The sequence below is a fragment of the Fundulus heteroclitus genome, chromosome 21 (assembly GCF_011125445.2).
Source record: "Fundulus heteroclitus isolate FHET01 chromosome 21, MU-UCD_Fhet_4.1, whole genome shotgun sequence".
NCBI lineage: Eukaryota > Metazoa > Chordata > Actinopteri > Cyprinodontiformes > Fundulidae > Fundulus > Fundulus heteroclitus.
The window spans coordinates 23,391,980-23,407,974 of NC_046381.1; positions in this window are offsets into that span (position 1 = coordinate 23,391,980).

Below are 15,995 nucleotides of genomic sequence, written 5' to 3' on the forward strand. Positions count from 1 at the left end.
CCTCTTTCAATCACTGGGAGATAAGGCGCCTTCCAGTATTTGATCAGAGGGAATTAAAGTCGACCTCCTGCTAAATAAAGCAGGGATTAACGTTTGCTTCGAAAAATCTCGGTCCAGCGAGAAACTCGAGCACGTGGCATGGGGGGGAAGTTTGGAGTAGCACAGCTGTGTGTCTTCTCAGGTTGGCGGTGCGCCAGAAAAAGAAGGCAGATTTTCGTGCGTGAACGAGTTTTATCAACTTTGCCTAGCAACGTTATCTCTCCGCTCTGTTGTTAGGGCGGCGGCCATTTTGGGCCACGTTGCATGATGGGAGTTGGTGGCCATTTTGACCACATTGCATCATGGGAAACGTAGTCCGTCATGTCCCGAATTAATGCAGTCTCGCACGTTTGAACTGGCATTACATTGGTGAGCATGGAAAGAGATGGAAGCCTTAACATTGAAGTCTACAGGAATCCTACTTCTTTTTGATTTTCGCCATCCACAGGAACACAAACTTTCTGTCATCAGAAACCTACACCATCGAGCCAAACATGTCTCCACTAGGACAGAAGAGAAAAACAAAGACCATGTTGTGTCATCAAGCCATGAGGAAAAATCGTGATTTGTGAACATTATGTAACATGGCACTGCCTCTCACAGCAGGGTGCCCTGCTATGAAGCCAGGCTACACCTCACTTATCTTTCTTCTTGCCTGTGGACTCTCGAGAATAGGGTCCGCGCTGGGGAGACCAGCCACCCATGCTGGCCAAATAGGACTCAAAGACTCACAAGCCTCTGCAGGATCGACCAAGTCAGGCTCTGGCCTCCAGAGTCCGTTTATCTGTAATCTCCATGGTAACTGATTTTGCAATCCAGTCTCTGTAGTCACATAATCTCTAACAGTCTGCAGTCTAACTTCTGCGTAACCAGACACCGAAGGAAAGAATCCATCTATGCCAAAACCTTGTTTTATTTTCCCAGCTGTTGCTGGAAACTGACTCCAGAGGCCCGGATTAGACTGCAGCCAGCACAGGACCCATTTTCCCAAGTTGAAAAGAAAGGCTAAGCTGAAATCGCCCGCTGCAACCAGGTAAGAGACTGCATGTAGGACCCCGGAGTGGCCTGCTCCAACTGCCACGTTTTGGCTAGCCCATAACTGCATCCCCGCTGCTTTCCCTTGTAGTATTTCAACTGCTTCCAACTGGATGCCCAAAGTGAACCGAACTAACACAGAGACACAGAGGCACTGGTTTGGCAGAGAATAAATAGGATAAGAATAAGATACACAGGGAAAGTTAAATGGTATATTTAAGAAGGTTTACTCAATGTGTTTACAGGATAGCTCGCTTCTTCGAACCATGTCATTGCTGATTGCGACCAAAATAAAGCCGAAGTTTGTTTAATTAGCGCTGAATGTCCGCTAGCCTAATGCTATTAGCTTCCGGGAACATTCACCCTTCTCGGATACGCAACTACGGTTTGTTTAAAACATAAGGTTTGTTTTGTTTCGCTCCACTATCGTTTGATAGTGCTATGAGCGTTATTACCGCAATAATATGGAAAATTAATGTCAATTTAAAGGTGTTTTTGTATAACTTTAAGATTAACCGATTTTAGCGACCGATCGCTACAGCGACCACTAGCATCCCTGAGGTTTAATCGCATTAATAAAATTGAGCGTTTTAGTTTACTGATTTTCACTGAGAAAATCATTCTTTAAAATGTTTTGTTTAACTCAGGATTTGCATTGTGAAGGGGTTGAAACACATACCAAATGTTCTAAATTAGTTAAGCTAATTTAACCCCATTCCATGTTCTTTAAGATGAACTTTGGTTCTTTAACTTAGATCTGCAGTGAACCAGGATTCACTGAATTATTATTATGATGATGATGATTCAATTCAATTCAATTTTATTTATATAGCGCCAAATCATGAAACATGTCACCTCAAGGCACTTTACAAAATCAAGTTCAATCATATTATACAGATTGGGTCAGATTATACAGATTGGTCAAAAATGTCCTATATAAGGAAACCAGTTGATTGCATCAAAGTCCCGACAAGCAGCATTCACTCCTGGGGAAGCGTAGAGCCACAGGGAGAGTCGTCTGCATTGTACATGGCTTTGCTACAATCCCTCATACTGAGCAAGCATGAAGCGACAGTGGGAAGAAAAACTCCGGCAGAACCGGGCTCAGTATGAACGGTCATCTGCCTCGACCGACTGGGGTTACGGAAGACAGAGCAGAGACACAACAAGAGAGACAAAAAAGCACAGAAGCACACATTGATCTAGTAATCTGTTCTACATTAGATGGTAGTAGCGGGTGAGCCGTCTTTTCTGGATGATGTCATAGTTAACAGAACGCCAGACCAGGTGCACCTACTATGAAGAAAAAGAGAGAGAGCAAAAAGTTAAAAGCTGAAATGACGACAGTCATTTCAATGTAATACAATGCAAAACTGGAGAACAGTAGACTGAAGAACAGTAGAAATCAGTAGAGTGAGAAAATTAGACCCTGATGTCCTCCAGCAGCCTAAGCCTATAGCAGCATAACTATAGAGATAGCTCAGGGTATGAGCCACTCTAACTATAAGCTTTGTCAAAAAGGAAAGTTTTAAGACTAGTCTTAAAAGTAGACGGGGTGTCTGCCTCACGGACCAAAACTGGGAGTTGGTTCCACAGGAGAGGAGCCTGATAGCTAAAGGATCTGCCTCCCATTCTACTTTTAGAGACTCTAGGAACCACCAGCAGACCTGCAGTCTGAGAGCGAAGTGCTCTGTTAGGAACATACGGGGTAATCAGAGCTCTGATATATGATGGAGCTTGATTATTAAGGGCTTTATACGTTAGGAGAATTTTAAATTCTATTCTTGATTTAACAGGAAGCCAATGAAGGGAGGCTAAAATTGGAGAAATATGATCCCTCTTGTTGATTTTCATCAGAACTCTTGCCGCAGCATTTTGAATCAGCTGAAGACTTTGAACTGCATTTTGTGGACTTCCTGATAGTAAAGAATTACAATAGTCCAGCCTTGAAGTAACAAATGCATGGACTATGATCAACCATTTTATTTTGTCTTTTTGTTTCTTTTGTGTGTACATAGTTCCTTAACTTAATTTTATCTTCATTTTGCTTAGTAGTTTTACTTAAGTTTCATTGGCCTCGTTGAGGATTTGTTGATTGAAATATAGTGTTGTTGATTGAAATATAGTGTTAATTCAGATAAACAGCGTTCTGTAGTGATGTTCATTTTATTTCTGTTAAAGAAATAAAATGTTAATTTTACTCATAAAATGTTAATTTTATTTCTGTTCACATTCAAAAATAAATTTCTTGAACTTGAAGAGAAGTTGTTTCTATATGTGTGCAGAGTTTGCTATTAAAAGAATGCCAGTGGTTGAATCATTCCTTTCAGCTATTGTCCTGATATCAGCTCTTGGGCTGATATTCACCAGACAATACCTAACAGATAGAATTATTTATTAAACATTAAATAACTTTAAACAGTGTGTAATAGCATAACAACCAGAAACACATCAAAGATGCTCTCCAAACCGGTAGATACCCTAATTGGACCTTTTGTCAAATCAGCAAGGAAAGATATGTCGCAGAACAGAACGTAGAGAAGAACAAGCGCTAAAACATTGTCAGACTGCTTCTTTCTATTGAGAATAGATTAGAGGCTCAGGGTTCAGTTGCACAACCACCACCTCTGTTTAACCCACTGCACAATATCCCAAACACAAGGCAATGCTCATACATGTTTAATACAATAGATATGACAAAATCACAATGTTTGGTTAAGAAAGGATTGGCGGTGGAATCCATTGGTTAGCCTTTCAGACTCTCCTTGGGGGATGAACATTAACCCATTTTTGCCGGGTTAATCTTGTCCGTCCGTCCGTCCGTCTTCTTCCGCTTATCCGGGGTCGGGTCGCGGGGGTAGCAGCTTCAGTAGGGAGGCCCAGACGTCCCTCTCCCCAGCCACTTGGGCCAGCTCCTCAGGAGGAATCCCAAGGCGTTCCCAGGCCAGCCGGGAGACATAGTCCCTCCAGCGTGATCTTGATCCCTGCAAATCAGACCATCCATTATTTTGGATGGTTGTCACACGTTATCATTAATTATCATTATCAGATAGTTTGCTGACAGTCAGGGCTCAGAGTTTGCATCAGAATAAGCACTTCTCAGGTTAGGTCACAATTCTGCAACCCGCTGTAGCTGGCAACTGTTTTGGTCTCTGAGCAAATATTCCCCTCACTGCAGGTACTTGGGTGGAATGAACGACGATGTATGAAAATACACTCAACATAAGTTTTAGTTATGCTTTTTTCCATTAAAAAGTTTTGATGCAACTTTACATATTTTACAAAATATTTACAATTGGTTTCAATAAAGCAATATATTAGTAACAGTTTCTTTGTCTTCTTACCAAGTTAATCTATACAGTCACCCATTTATAAGTTTGTTGAACACACATTCCTGCACTGTGTGATACAATGCCTTTTCTGTCCGTCCGTCCATTTTCTTCCGCTTATCCAGTGTCGGGTCGCGGGGGTAGCAGCTACAGTAGGGAGGCCCAGACGTCCCTCTCCCTGGCCATTTGGGCCAGCTCCTCCGGGGGAATCCCAAGGCGTTCCCAGGCCAGCCGGGAGACATAGTCCCTCCAGCGTGTCCTTGGTCTTCCCCTGGGCCTCCTCATGGTGGGACGTGCCCGGAACACCTCACCAGGGAGGCATCCAGGAGGCATCCTAACCAGATGCCCGAGCCACCTCAACTGGCTCCTCTCGACATTGAAGGAGCAGCGGCTCTACTCTGAGTTCTCCCGGGATGACTGAGTTCCTCACCCTATCTCTAAGGGAGAGCCCAGACACACTACGGAGAAAACTCATTTCAGCCACTTGTATCTGGGATCTCGTTCTTTCGGTCACGACCCAAAGTTCGTGACCATAGATAAGGGTAGGAACATAGATCGACCGGTAAATGGAGAGCTTCGCCTTTTGCCTCAGCTCTCTCTTCACCACAACAGATCGGTACAGCGCCCGCTTCACAGCAGACGCTGCACCAATCCACCTGTCGATCTCCCCGCTCCATCTTCCCCTCATTTGTGAACAAGACCCCAAGATACTTGAAATCCTTCACTAGGGGCAGCACATCCTCCCCAACCCGGAGAAGGCACTCTACCCTTTTCCGGTTCAATACCATGGTCTCTGATTTGGAGGCAATGCTTTTCATCCCGGCCGCTTCTCACTCGGCTGCGAACTGCTCTAGTGAGAGCTGTAGATCATGCCCTGATGAAACCAATAGGACCACTTCATCCGCGAATAGCAGAGACGCAATCCTAAGGCCACCAAAACGGATCCCCTCAAAACCTTGGCTGCGCCTAGAAATTCTGTCCATAAAAGTTATGAACAGAATCGGTGACAAAGGGCAACCTTGGCGGAGTCCAACTCTCACCGGAAACGAGTCCGACTTACTGCTGGCAATGCGGACCAGACTCTGACACTGATCGTACAGAGACCTGACAGCCCTTATTAAAGGGCCCAGTACTCCATACTCCCGGAGTACCCCCCACAGGATCCCTCGGGGGACACGGTCGAATGCCTTCTCCAGATCCACAAAGCACATGTAGACTGGTTGGGCAAACTCCCATGCCTCCTGCTGAGGGTGTAGACCTGGTCCAGTGTTCCACGGCCAGAACGAAAACCACACTGCTCTTCCTGAATTCGAGATTTGACTATCCGACGGACCCTCCTTTCCAGAACCCCTGAATAGACCTTACCAGGGAGACTTAAGAGTGTGATTCCTCTATAGTTGGAACACACTCTCCGGTCCCCCTTTTTAAATAGGGGGACCACCACCCCAGCTGTCAATCCAGGGGAACTGCCCCCGATGTCTACACAATGCTGCAGAGCCGTGTTAACCAACACAGCCCCACAACATCCAGAACCTTAAGGTACTCAGGGCGAATCTCATACACCCCCGGGGCCTTGCCACCGAAGAGCTTTTTAACAACCTCGGCAACCTCAGCACCAGAGATGGGAGAACCCGACCCGGAGTCCTCAGGCTCTGCTTCCGCAAAGACGTGTTGGTGGGATCAAGGAGGTCTTCGAAGTATTCCGCCCACCGACGCACGACGTCCCGAATCGAGGTCAGCAGCACACCACCACCACTATAAACAGTGTTGGTACCGCACTGCTTCCCCCTCCTGAGATGCCGGATAATGGACCAGAATCGCTTCGAAGCCATTCGGAAGTCTTTCTCCATGGCCTCTCCGAACTCTTCCCACGCCAGAGTTTTTGCCTCGGCGACCAGCCGAGCCGCCTGCCGATTCAACTGCCGGTACACATCAGCTGCTTCCGGAGTCCCACAGGCCAATAAAGCCCGATAGGACTCCTTCTTCAGCTTGACGGCTTCCCTCACCACTGATGTCCACCAGCGTGTTTGAGGGTTGCTGCTGCTACATGCACCAACAACCTTGCGGCCACAGCTCCGACTAGCCGCCTCAACAATAGAGGCGCGGAACATGGTCCATTCAGAATCAATGTCCCCCGCCTCCCTCGGGACGTGTTCAAAGTTCTCCCGGAGGTAGGAGTTAAAGCTCCGTCTCACAGGGGACTGATGTTCCCAGCAATCCCTCACAGTACGTTTGGGCCTGCCAGGTCTGACCGGCATCGGAGCCAACTCACCACCAGGTAGTGGTCGGTGGAGATCTCCGCCCCTCTCTTCACCCGAGTGTCCAAGACATGCGGCCGCAGATCAGATGAAACGACAACAAAGTCGATCATTGAACTGCGGCCTAGGGTGTCCTGGTGCCAAGAGCACATGTGGACACCCTTATGCTTGAACATGGTGTTCGTTATGGACAATCGATGACGAGCACAGAAGTCCAACAACAAAACACCACTCGAGTTCAGATCAGGTGGGCCGTTCTTTCCAACCACGCCCCTCCAGGTCCCACTGTCATTGCCCACGTGAGCGTTGAAGTCCCCCAGCAAAACGAGGGAGTCCCCAGGAGGGGCAATCTCCAGTACCCCCTCTAAGGACTCCAAAAAGGGTGGGTAATCTGAACTGCTGTTTGGCGCATAAGCACAAACAACAGTCAGAACCCGTCCTCCCACACAAATGCGGATGGAGGCAACCCTCTCATTCACCGGGGTGAACCCCAATGTGCAGGCACCGAGATTAGGGACAAGTATGCCCACCCCAGCTTGGCTCCTCTCACCAGGGGCAACTCCAGAGTGAAAGAATGTCCAGCCCCTCTCAAGGAGACTAGTTCCAGAGCCAGAGCCATGCGTCGAGGTGAGCCCGACTATCTCTAGTCGGAACCTCTCAACCTCTCGCAAGAGCTAGCTTCTGGAGCCGAGGATCGGAACAGCAAGTTCCCCGCCCTCTACTGCCACCCATTGCACAGCGCACCCGACCCCTTTGGCCCCTCTGATAGGTGGTGAGCCCATCGGAGGGCCATGTCACCTCTTCGGGCTGAGCCCGGCCGGGCTCCATGGGTAAAAGCCCGGCCACCAGGTGCTCGCCAACGTGCCCCACCTCCACGCCTGGCTCCAGAGTGGGGCCCCGGTGACCCGCATCCTGGGTCACCCGAGGGAACACGGTATCCATTTATGGTATTCATCATAAGGGGCTTTGTGGGCTGCTCTTTGTCTGGTCCCTCACCTAGGACCTTGGTTGACCCTACTAGGGGCTTAAAGCCCCTGACAGCACAGCTCCTAGGATTGTTGGGACACTCAAACCCCTCCACCACGGTAAGGTGGCAGCCCAGGGAGGGCTTCTTTGGACTCTTTCTGCATAAATTGAGTCTAGATCCTGCAGACAGCATTTCACAATCCCCTGCACTGTTCTCACCGCCCGTGCTAGGTCCTTCATCTCCTGGACTATGCAGCTCCCATACCATACAGTTATGCTGAGATGTAAGCCACTCTCTGTGGTAGCTCTATAGAAGTTATTTAGCAGTTTAGTAGGAGGTCCAGGCCTTTCCAGTTTCCATAGGAAGAAGAACCGTTGTTGGGCCTTCTTCAGCAGGTGGGAGGTGTTCGCAATCCAAGAGTGGTTGGAGGAGATGTAAATGCCCAGGAACCTAATGCTGTACATGCGCTACACCACCTCCCACTGTATGTAGAGAGGAGCGTGTACAGTCCTCCTGGATCTCCTGTATTCTATTAGTACCTCCTTGGTCTTACCAATGTTCAGGATCAGGTTGTTCCTGGAGCACCGCTTCAACTTAACTGCTTCTCCACTGTGTTTGTGGGGTGGACAGCAGAACAATCCTGGGTGAAACGGGTGAAGAGGGCTTGGCTAAGGACTCAGCCCTGAGGCATTCCTGTGTTGAGGATCAGTGGAGCAGATGTGTGTTTCCCTATCCTCACCACCTGAGGTCTGTTGGTGAGGAAGTCACTGATCCTGGAGCAGAGAGGTGTGGATAATCGCATGTTGCAGAGCTTCAGAGCCAGCATGTCTGGTAGCACAGTGTTGAATGCTGAGCTGAAGTCTATGAAGAGCACCCTAGCATAGGTGTTGGGCTGCTGCAGATGAGTCAGAGCTGAGTGCAGTGCTAACGAGACAGCGTCCTCTATGGAGCGATTCTCCCAGTAGGCAAAGTGCAGGCTGTCAAGACCACCTGGGATGGTGCCCTTGATGTACTTTCAGAGGATCCTCTCGAAGCACTTAATGATGATGGGGGTCAGAATGATGGGACGATAATCATTGAGGCAGGTGATGATTGATTTTTTGGGGACATACACGATAACGGAGGATTTTAGACAAGCAGGAACCGTGGAGAGCTGCAGGGAGAAGTTGAAGATGTCTAGAAAGACCCTGCTAGCTGGTCTGCACACAATTTAAGTGTCTGGGCTGACACCATGTCTGGGCCTTGTCTGTGTTTACCTTTTTCAGGGAGCAGGCCAGCTGACAGCTTTGCTAGGGCTTGGGACAACACAGTCTTTTTGCCCACTCCCCCCCTCCCCCCTCTACACCTGCCGCCACAACACACACATGCTCTCACACACATATTTTATTCAATATTCTGCTGTTTACAGAAATATTTGTTTTGTCCTCCAAACAAATCTTAGATGATTTCACTTCATAAATGTGGTTAGACCCTCTGAATTTGCTGGCAGTTCATTTACCATCTCTGAGAAAGGCTTCCTTTTTGCCATTAAACACACAACATTCACTCAATCAGAATCAGTCATTTTTGTTGGCCATAACGTGGGATCATTGAAATTGATGGCGTGATCCATCACTATGCTCAGACTATCCGATCGGGCAGTAAGCCCCTCCACGTGCACTTCTCTGTTATTGCTAGGAATGGCTCTCTCTGTCTCCTCCTCAAACACACGCTGCCCCCCCCCCCCCGAAGCCAGTTGTTGTGACGGGGGAACTGCTACGTCATCCTCCTTTCTCTCTGTCCACTAAGCTCCCCGCCTCAGCTGGCTCTCCTGCTCTGCTCTGTCTTTCAGACTGCACCTGGACCTTGGTCATCTCTCTGTTTTCTGCTCTTTTGGCGGTAAGCTCAAAAATTTCTGTAAAAGAAAAGGTGTTTTTTTCCCCTTACCTAAGCTAGCGGATGCTATTTTTTAAAACCACATTGATAAACGCATTGCTTCTTACCTGGCTCTGAATGGACATCATCCCTCTGCAATTCCATTCCTGGACCTGGTCCTGACTCATTAGATTATTGAAAAAGCTGTGTTTCAACAATTAAACACCTTCTTAACTACGACCAGCTGCTTTGACGTTTTCCAGTCAGGTTTCCGTGCTCACCACAGTACAGAGACCGCCCTTATCAAGGTGTTTAATGACATCCATATAAATACAGACTATGGAAGAACCACCGTGCTGGTACTATTGGATCTTAGTGCAGCATTTGATACTGTCGATCACTCCATCCTGTTAGAACGCCTGGAGAACTGGGTCGGCCTCTCTGGTACAGCTCTCAACTGTTTTAAATCCTACTTAAAGGACAGGGACTTTTTTGTATCAGTAGGTAACTTTACATCAGAGGTAACAAAAATTACATGTGGGGTTCCCCAAGGGTCCATCCTGGGTCCCTTCCTCTTCAATATCTACATGCTCCCTCTAGCTCAGATAATGAAAAACAACAACATCAGCTACCATAACTATGCAGATGACACAAAGCTTTACATCACCATGTCACCAGGTGACTATAAACCAGTTCAAGCACTGAGTAAATGCCTAGAAGAAATCAATAAGTGGATGTGTCAAAACTTTCTTCAATTGAATAAAAATAAAACTGAAGTAATAATCTTTGGACAAATACAGGAGAGATCAAAAGTAAGCACACAGCTTCAGTCGCTTCAGCTAGGAACCACTGATCAGGCCCAAAACCTGGGTGTAGTGATGGACTCAGACCTGAACCTTCAAAAGCATCTAAAGACAGTTACAAGGTTGGCTTTCTATCACCTGAGGAACATTTCCAGGATTAAAGGACTAATGTCTCAGAAGGATCTGGAAAGACTAATCCATGCGTTTATATTTAGTAGAATTGATTACTGCAACGGTGTTTTCACAGGTCTGCCTAAAAAGTGGATCAGACAGCTGCAGCTGATCCAGAACGCTGCTGCCCGCGTCCTCACTAAGACTAAGAAAGTAGAGCACATAACCCCGGTTCTAAAGTCCTTCCACTGGCTCCCTGTATCTCAGAGAATAGACTTTAAAATACTTCTGTTAGTCTATAAATCCCTAAATGGCTTAGCACCTAATTACATCACAGACTTGTTATCAGTGTATCAACCCTCCAGACCACTAAGGTCTTCTGGCTCTAGCCTGCTCTGCATACCTAGAACACAAACCAAACACGGAGAAGAAGCATTTAGTTCCTATGCTCCACTTATCTGGTACAAACTTCCAGAAAACTGTAAAGGTGCTGAAAGCCTGAGTTCTTTTAAAACACGATTAAAAACACATTTGTTTAAAATTGCCTTTGACTGTTCTAGTTAAACTGTTTTAATGTTCTTTTTTGTTTCTACATTCTGTCCCTACTTGCTTTTATTCTGTTTTTACCCCCTATGTTTTAATCATGTAAAGCACTTTGCATTGTCTCTGTACTGAATTGTGCTATATAAATAAATTTGCCTTGCCTTGCCTTCATCCTCAGTTTTTTTAAAAATATTTACTCATAAAATCCCTCAAGCCTTTGGTGTCATATTCTGTTTTTTTTCTTCTCTTTTCTTTTCTGTAGGCCGGACTTCTGAAAATCTGACTTTCTTAGTTTGCAGTGAAACGAACTTTAAAAGTTTCAGCCAGCCGTTGTCCTAATGGTCAAACCATTTTAGGGTGGGGTGAGGGAAGTTCTAATGGCCCCTTATTTAAAGAAAACATATTACGTATACCTAATGCAGATATATGTATGTATTTAGTTACTGTAATAAATATTTTTCACACAAAATATTTTCTGAAAAATTACTTCTGCCTGTCTTTTAATGGTCAGAGTGTTAGTTTTAGGCCCCGTAACCCATTTGTCCCCCCCCTGTCAGCGGGTGTTTTAGGGAGGAGCTCACTTGGTGGAGCTGCAGGACGAGAGGCCGATGGTGTTCCTCTGGCTGGGGAAGATGTTCAGGCTCCCTGCTGCTTGGAGAGTCAAAGCGTGAGAAGAAGCTGTTTAAGGTGTCAGGGAGAACTGGGTCTCTGAAGAGAGCTATTGCCTCTCTTAGTGGGTAGGACAGCATCAGTGCAGAAGTGGATTTAGGAAAGCACAGGTGATATGTAGCTTTCTAAGTCAGCGCCATCTTTAAATACATCCCAGTCAGTGATTCAAAAGCAGTCCTGTAGAGCTGAGCAGGTCCCTACTGTCCAAACCTGGACAGAATGTTTTTTACCGCCCGTCTGGTTCTCCAGATCAGTGACTTGTAGGCAGGAATCAGTTCTACGGAGAATCAAAGCAAGGGGCTCCAGCAGCTTTGTACGCTCCTGGAATGTTACAGTAAACTTGATGTAATGTGTTATTGTCTCTTGTTGGGTACTTAATGAATTTATGGAACTTGGGCAGCACAGCCTTTAAATTAACATGGTTAAAATCCCAAGAAATTATCATAGTCACTTCTGGATTACTGTTGATTTGGCCAGTAACAAAGCAGTAGAGTTCATCAAGAGCTAGCTTAGCGTAAGCTCTCGGCTGCACGTACGTTGCAGTGATTATCACAGAGCTGAGCTCTCTAGCCAGTTTAAATGGTATGCACTTAAGTACAAGGTATTCCAGGTCAGGCGAGCAGAAGGTTCTGACGACTTTTGCTGTAGTGCACTAGGTGTTGTGGACGTAAATTTCCAGATATCCTCCTTTGCTTTTAGTCGCATCCGCCGTTCGATCAGCCCTGAACATCGTGCGCTGCTCCAGCATCACCGCCTCGTCAAGGATGTTGCTGTCCAACTACGATTCTGTGAAAATCACTACACAGCTGTCCATCTCACGCGCAGTGATTCTTAACTGGATCTTGTCAAGTCTGTTGGTGAGGGATAATACGGTGGCCAGAGTTAGGGTCCGGAGTGTTGGTCTGTATGGATTAGCTTTTAGCCGAGTCAGCAGGCCTGCCCGACAGTCTCGCTGTCTCCTTCTTTGCTCACCCTGTTTCCTGGGTTTCCAAAGCGGATACAGTGGAGCTTCTGTTGTCCGTTGCAGGTCGGGATGAATGAAGTCCGGATTCCACTGTCGGTACAGTTTGTGAACTCCCGGGTTGGGTCGCAGTTCCAACAGCTCCTCTCTCCGATATTGTATTTGAGCTTGGAGTGGTGATGACATGGTTACAAACATAAAAAGAAACTAAAAAGACAGAAGCATCTCAGCTGCTGCAGGACGCTGCGCCGTGTTATAAGAATTATTATTCTGAAGTCACTATGGCCTCACACCACTCGGACAGAGGAGGCCTGGAGACCTGATGTCTGTGTATAAGATCCACTGTTTTCTGATTGCAAGGCCAAATGCTGCAGCTGCTGAGGGATACTGATTGTTTACGATAGACTGTCTTTGTTTTGTCTCATGGGAAGGCCACGGTGCAGTATTAGGGGAAGCCCGAGAGACAGGGCAGACAGAGACTGCAGCGGAACCGTGGGGTGCGATTACTTTCCATCTATGTGAATCTCTGCTCTGTTTCTCAATAAAGTGCTGGAACGTTATACCACCGTCTCGTCATTTAGTAAAGATGGGAACTCAGTTACTATTGTTTAATATTCCACCCAAAACTCCCACAACAATTTGGCGTCACGAACAGGATCTCCGACCGACGAGCCGGGGAGTCCGGGGACAGGAGCTGCTTTGGCCGGCCCGGAGAGGTTATCCGGCCTCTGGTACCCCGAATGGATTTTCAAGGGATGTGGAGGAGCTCCTGGTCTCGGAGCGTCTCTGGGCGTCGGCGCGAAGATCCGAACCTTTCTTTCATGAGACGGTAAGGGGATTATTTTCCAGCTCTTTTAAAAACAAACGCAATTGGTCAAAAATGCTTGCAAGCTTTTAAATTTTAAACCCCATTTTAAAGTATACCTCAAGAAATTTTAAAATTAAAAACTGTAAACCTAAAAGGTAGTAAAAGTAAAAGCCGGTAGAAATAATGAATTATATTTAATCCTTAAGGCAAATAAAACAGGGTTCGCAATACCGAACGGTGACTAAGGTTTAAACATTAAACTAAAATTCAAAATTTAATTAGAATACGTTTTCAGCTGAAATACGGACTTTCCCACAAGGGGGGAGGAGTGGCAGAGTGATTTTCACCTGGAGAACAGGTGACCGGCTGAGCAGTTTGCAGCTGGTCCATTAAAGTCCTCTTGTCTTGGGTTTGTGCAAGAGGCTGTCCACTTCTGTTGTGGATGAAAGCGGCAGGGATGCTTAAGTCCTTGACTGTTGCGAAGACGTTTGCAGCTTTGATAAGTGGGGACCCCGACCATTATACCAAAAAGGCGACCGTCAGATGTGAGGCCTTTCATTTAGTTGGTCGATCGTGCTAAAGACGAGTAGAAAATAATAATAAAAAACAAAAAAAGGATAAAATAAATAAAAACAAACAAAAAAAAAAAGTCTGGATGCAGAAGAGTCAGTGTAATGGGTCAAAGGCAGAGGTTTTTCAGGGTCAAGCCTAGCCCCAGGGTGAGACGTTCGATTTCATGCTGAAAAACGTAGGGGCCCAGAAGCATGACATGCATAAATGATTTGAAATGATTTGATTAAACATGCAGATTTCTCACATAGGGGTTATTATTATTACTATTATTTTATTTTATTGCAGTACTGCTACTAAATAATAAAAATAAAATTAAGAGAAAAAAGAAAAGCGATAAAAACAAGGAAACGGAAACGAAACTAAAAAGGCGTTGCACCGGGGAAGCGTTTACGTGGGGACCGATTAGGCACTTCCGTTGTGGATAAAACTGTTCTGAACTGCTAATAGCGACGTATAACTTTCAAAAATGGGTAAGCGTCCAAGTGTCTGCGAGACACAGAGTTGTATCCTTGCGGGACTGAAGCGTAAAACCGCGTGTGGACGAAGCATCGGGGGGTCGTAACCAGCGCACGCTCTCCACCTTTTAAACTAAGCGGGAACTTAACGCGTTGAAAACATCTTTCGGCGTTGACGTTTAAAAATTATGAAAAAACATAGAACTATTTAAGATGGTGAAAAAGCAGGCCTGCACGTGTTTGTCTGTCTGAATGTTATCGTTTGTATGTAACCGTACGTATGTATGTATGTTCATGGTTTCAGAATGTTCATTTGTTTTGGGAGAACTGCAGCTCCGTAATTCAAATGACATTTTAAGCATGGACTATGTTAACAATAGAGGTACAGTAAAAGAGAGATTTAAATAACAAAGTTTGTTTTTTAACATTAAATATCAGGACCAAATTAAATTTATACACGGAGAGATTAACATGGCTTGAACGGAAATATTTCAGCTTTGTTAGAAATTGGAAATAAGCGTTACATAAGCTTGTTAAGTTTACTGTTTTACAAATTTAGGCTGAGATCCTATCACTTGTTTTTTAGCCCTAAAGTAATTTAAAATTACTGAGATCTCATTGCTTATAATAATAATGATTCATCACAAACCAGTCCAGTTGAAAGAAGTTTAGATATACAAGATTTTTGATTTAAATAGATGAGAAAAAACTGTGCTTTGAACAAACTGTATGGAACTAAATATGGTTGCTTTTCTAAGGGTTTTCTATTCATTTATTTTATTTATTTTTTACTTGGAATTTGAATGCAACTAATGAGAAATTTTGAAAAGCGTCAAAATATTAGAAGGCCACGTTACACGCGTCATCAGTAAAAAGAATCATCTGATTTTATTAGTTATGCTGCGCTGAGGCGAACCTCAGAGGGACAGTATAACCTGAGAAGGACAATAGATATGATAAACAAATCTGACCATGATGTAAACATCTGAATGTTTATGGCGAGGCTGGGTCTGTGTGTTGTGGCCTGGGGCACGAAAACTATGTCAGAGGGGGAAAAATAAAATAAAGCCAGCTTCTAAAGGGTTAAATTCTAATTCTAATCTTGGTTTGTTTTGGGTAGCCTTCTCAATGTGCTGAATTATGGGGAAAACTCTTATCATTTATAGAGAAACACTAGAAGCTCAAAACCTAAAAGGGAACAATCATTGCTTTAAAGTTTCACCCTTGACCAATTAAGATTGAAAAGGTATATATGAATAAAATTATTACTAACAGCAAATACACATGGTCAAAGGACCAGAAGGATATCAAAAAGGTTTGTAATAAGTCAAAAAAAAACCTATGTCATATTGGAAAAGACATAATTGTGCTCCTTGGAAAACAATTTTGTTTTAGTTTTTTTTGTTTTCTTTCTTTTGGAGGTGTTTTGAACAGAGTTTCAAAGGAAAGGTAAAGAATAGAAACCTTCCCAGGATCAGAAAAAAAAGGGAAAACATCACGTTAAAGGGACACTAAGGGGACCAGGGTTTTAACTGCATGCTATTAACACTCTTGTTTTCCTCTGAGTTATTGCTTTCAGATTAAAGTAGA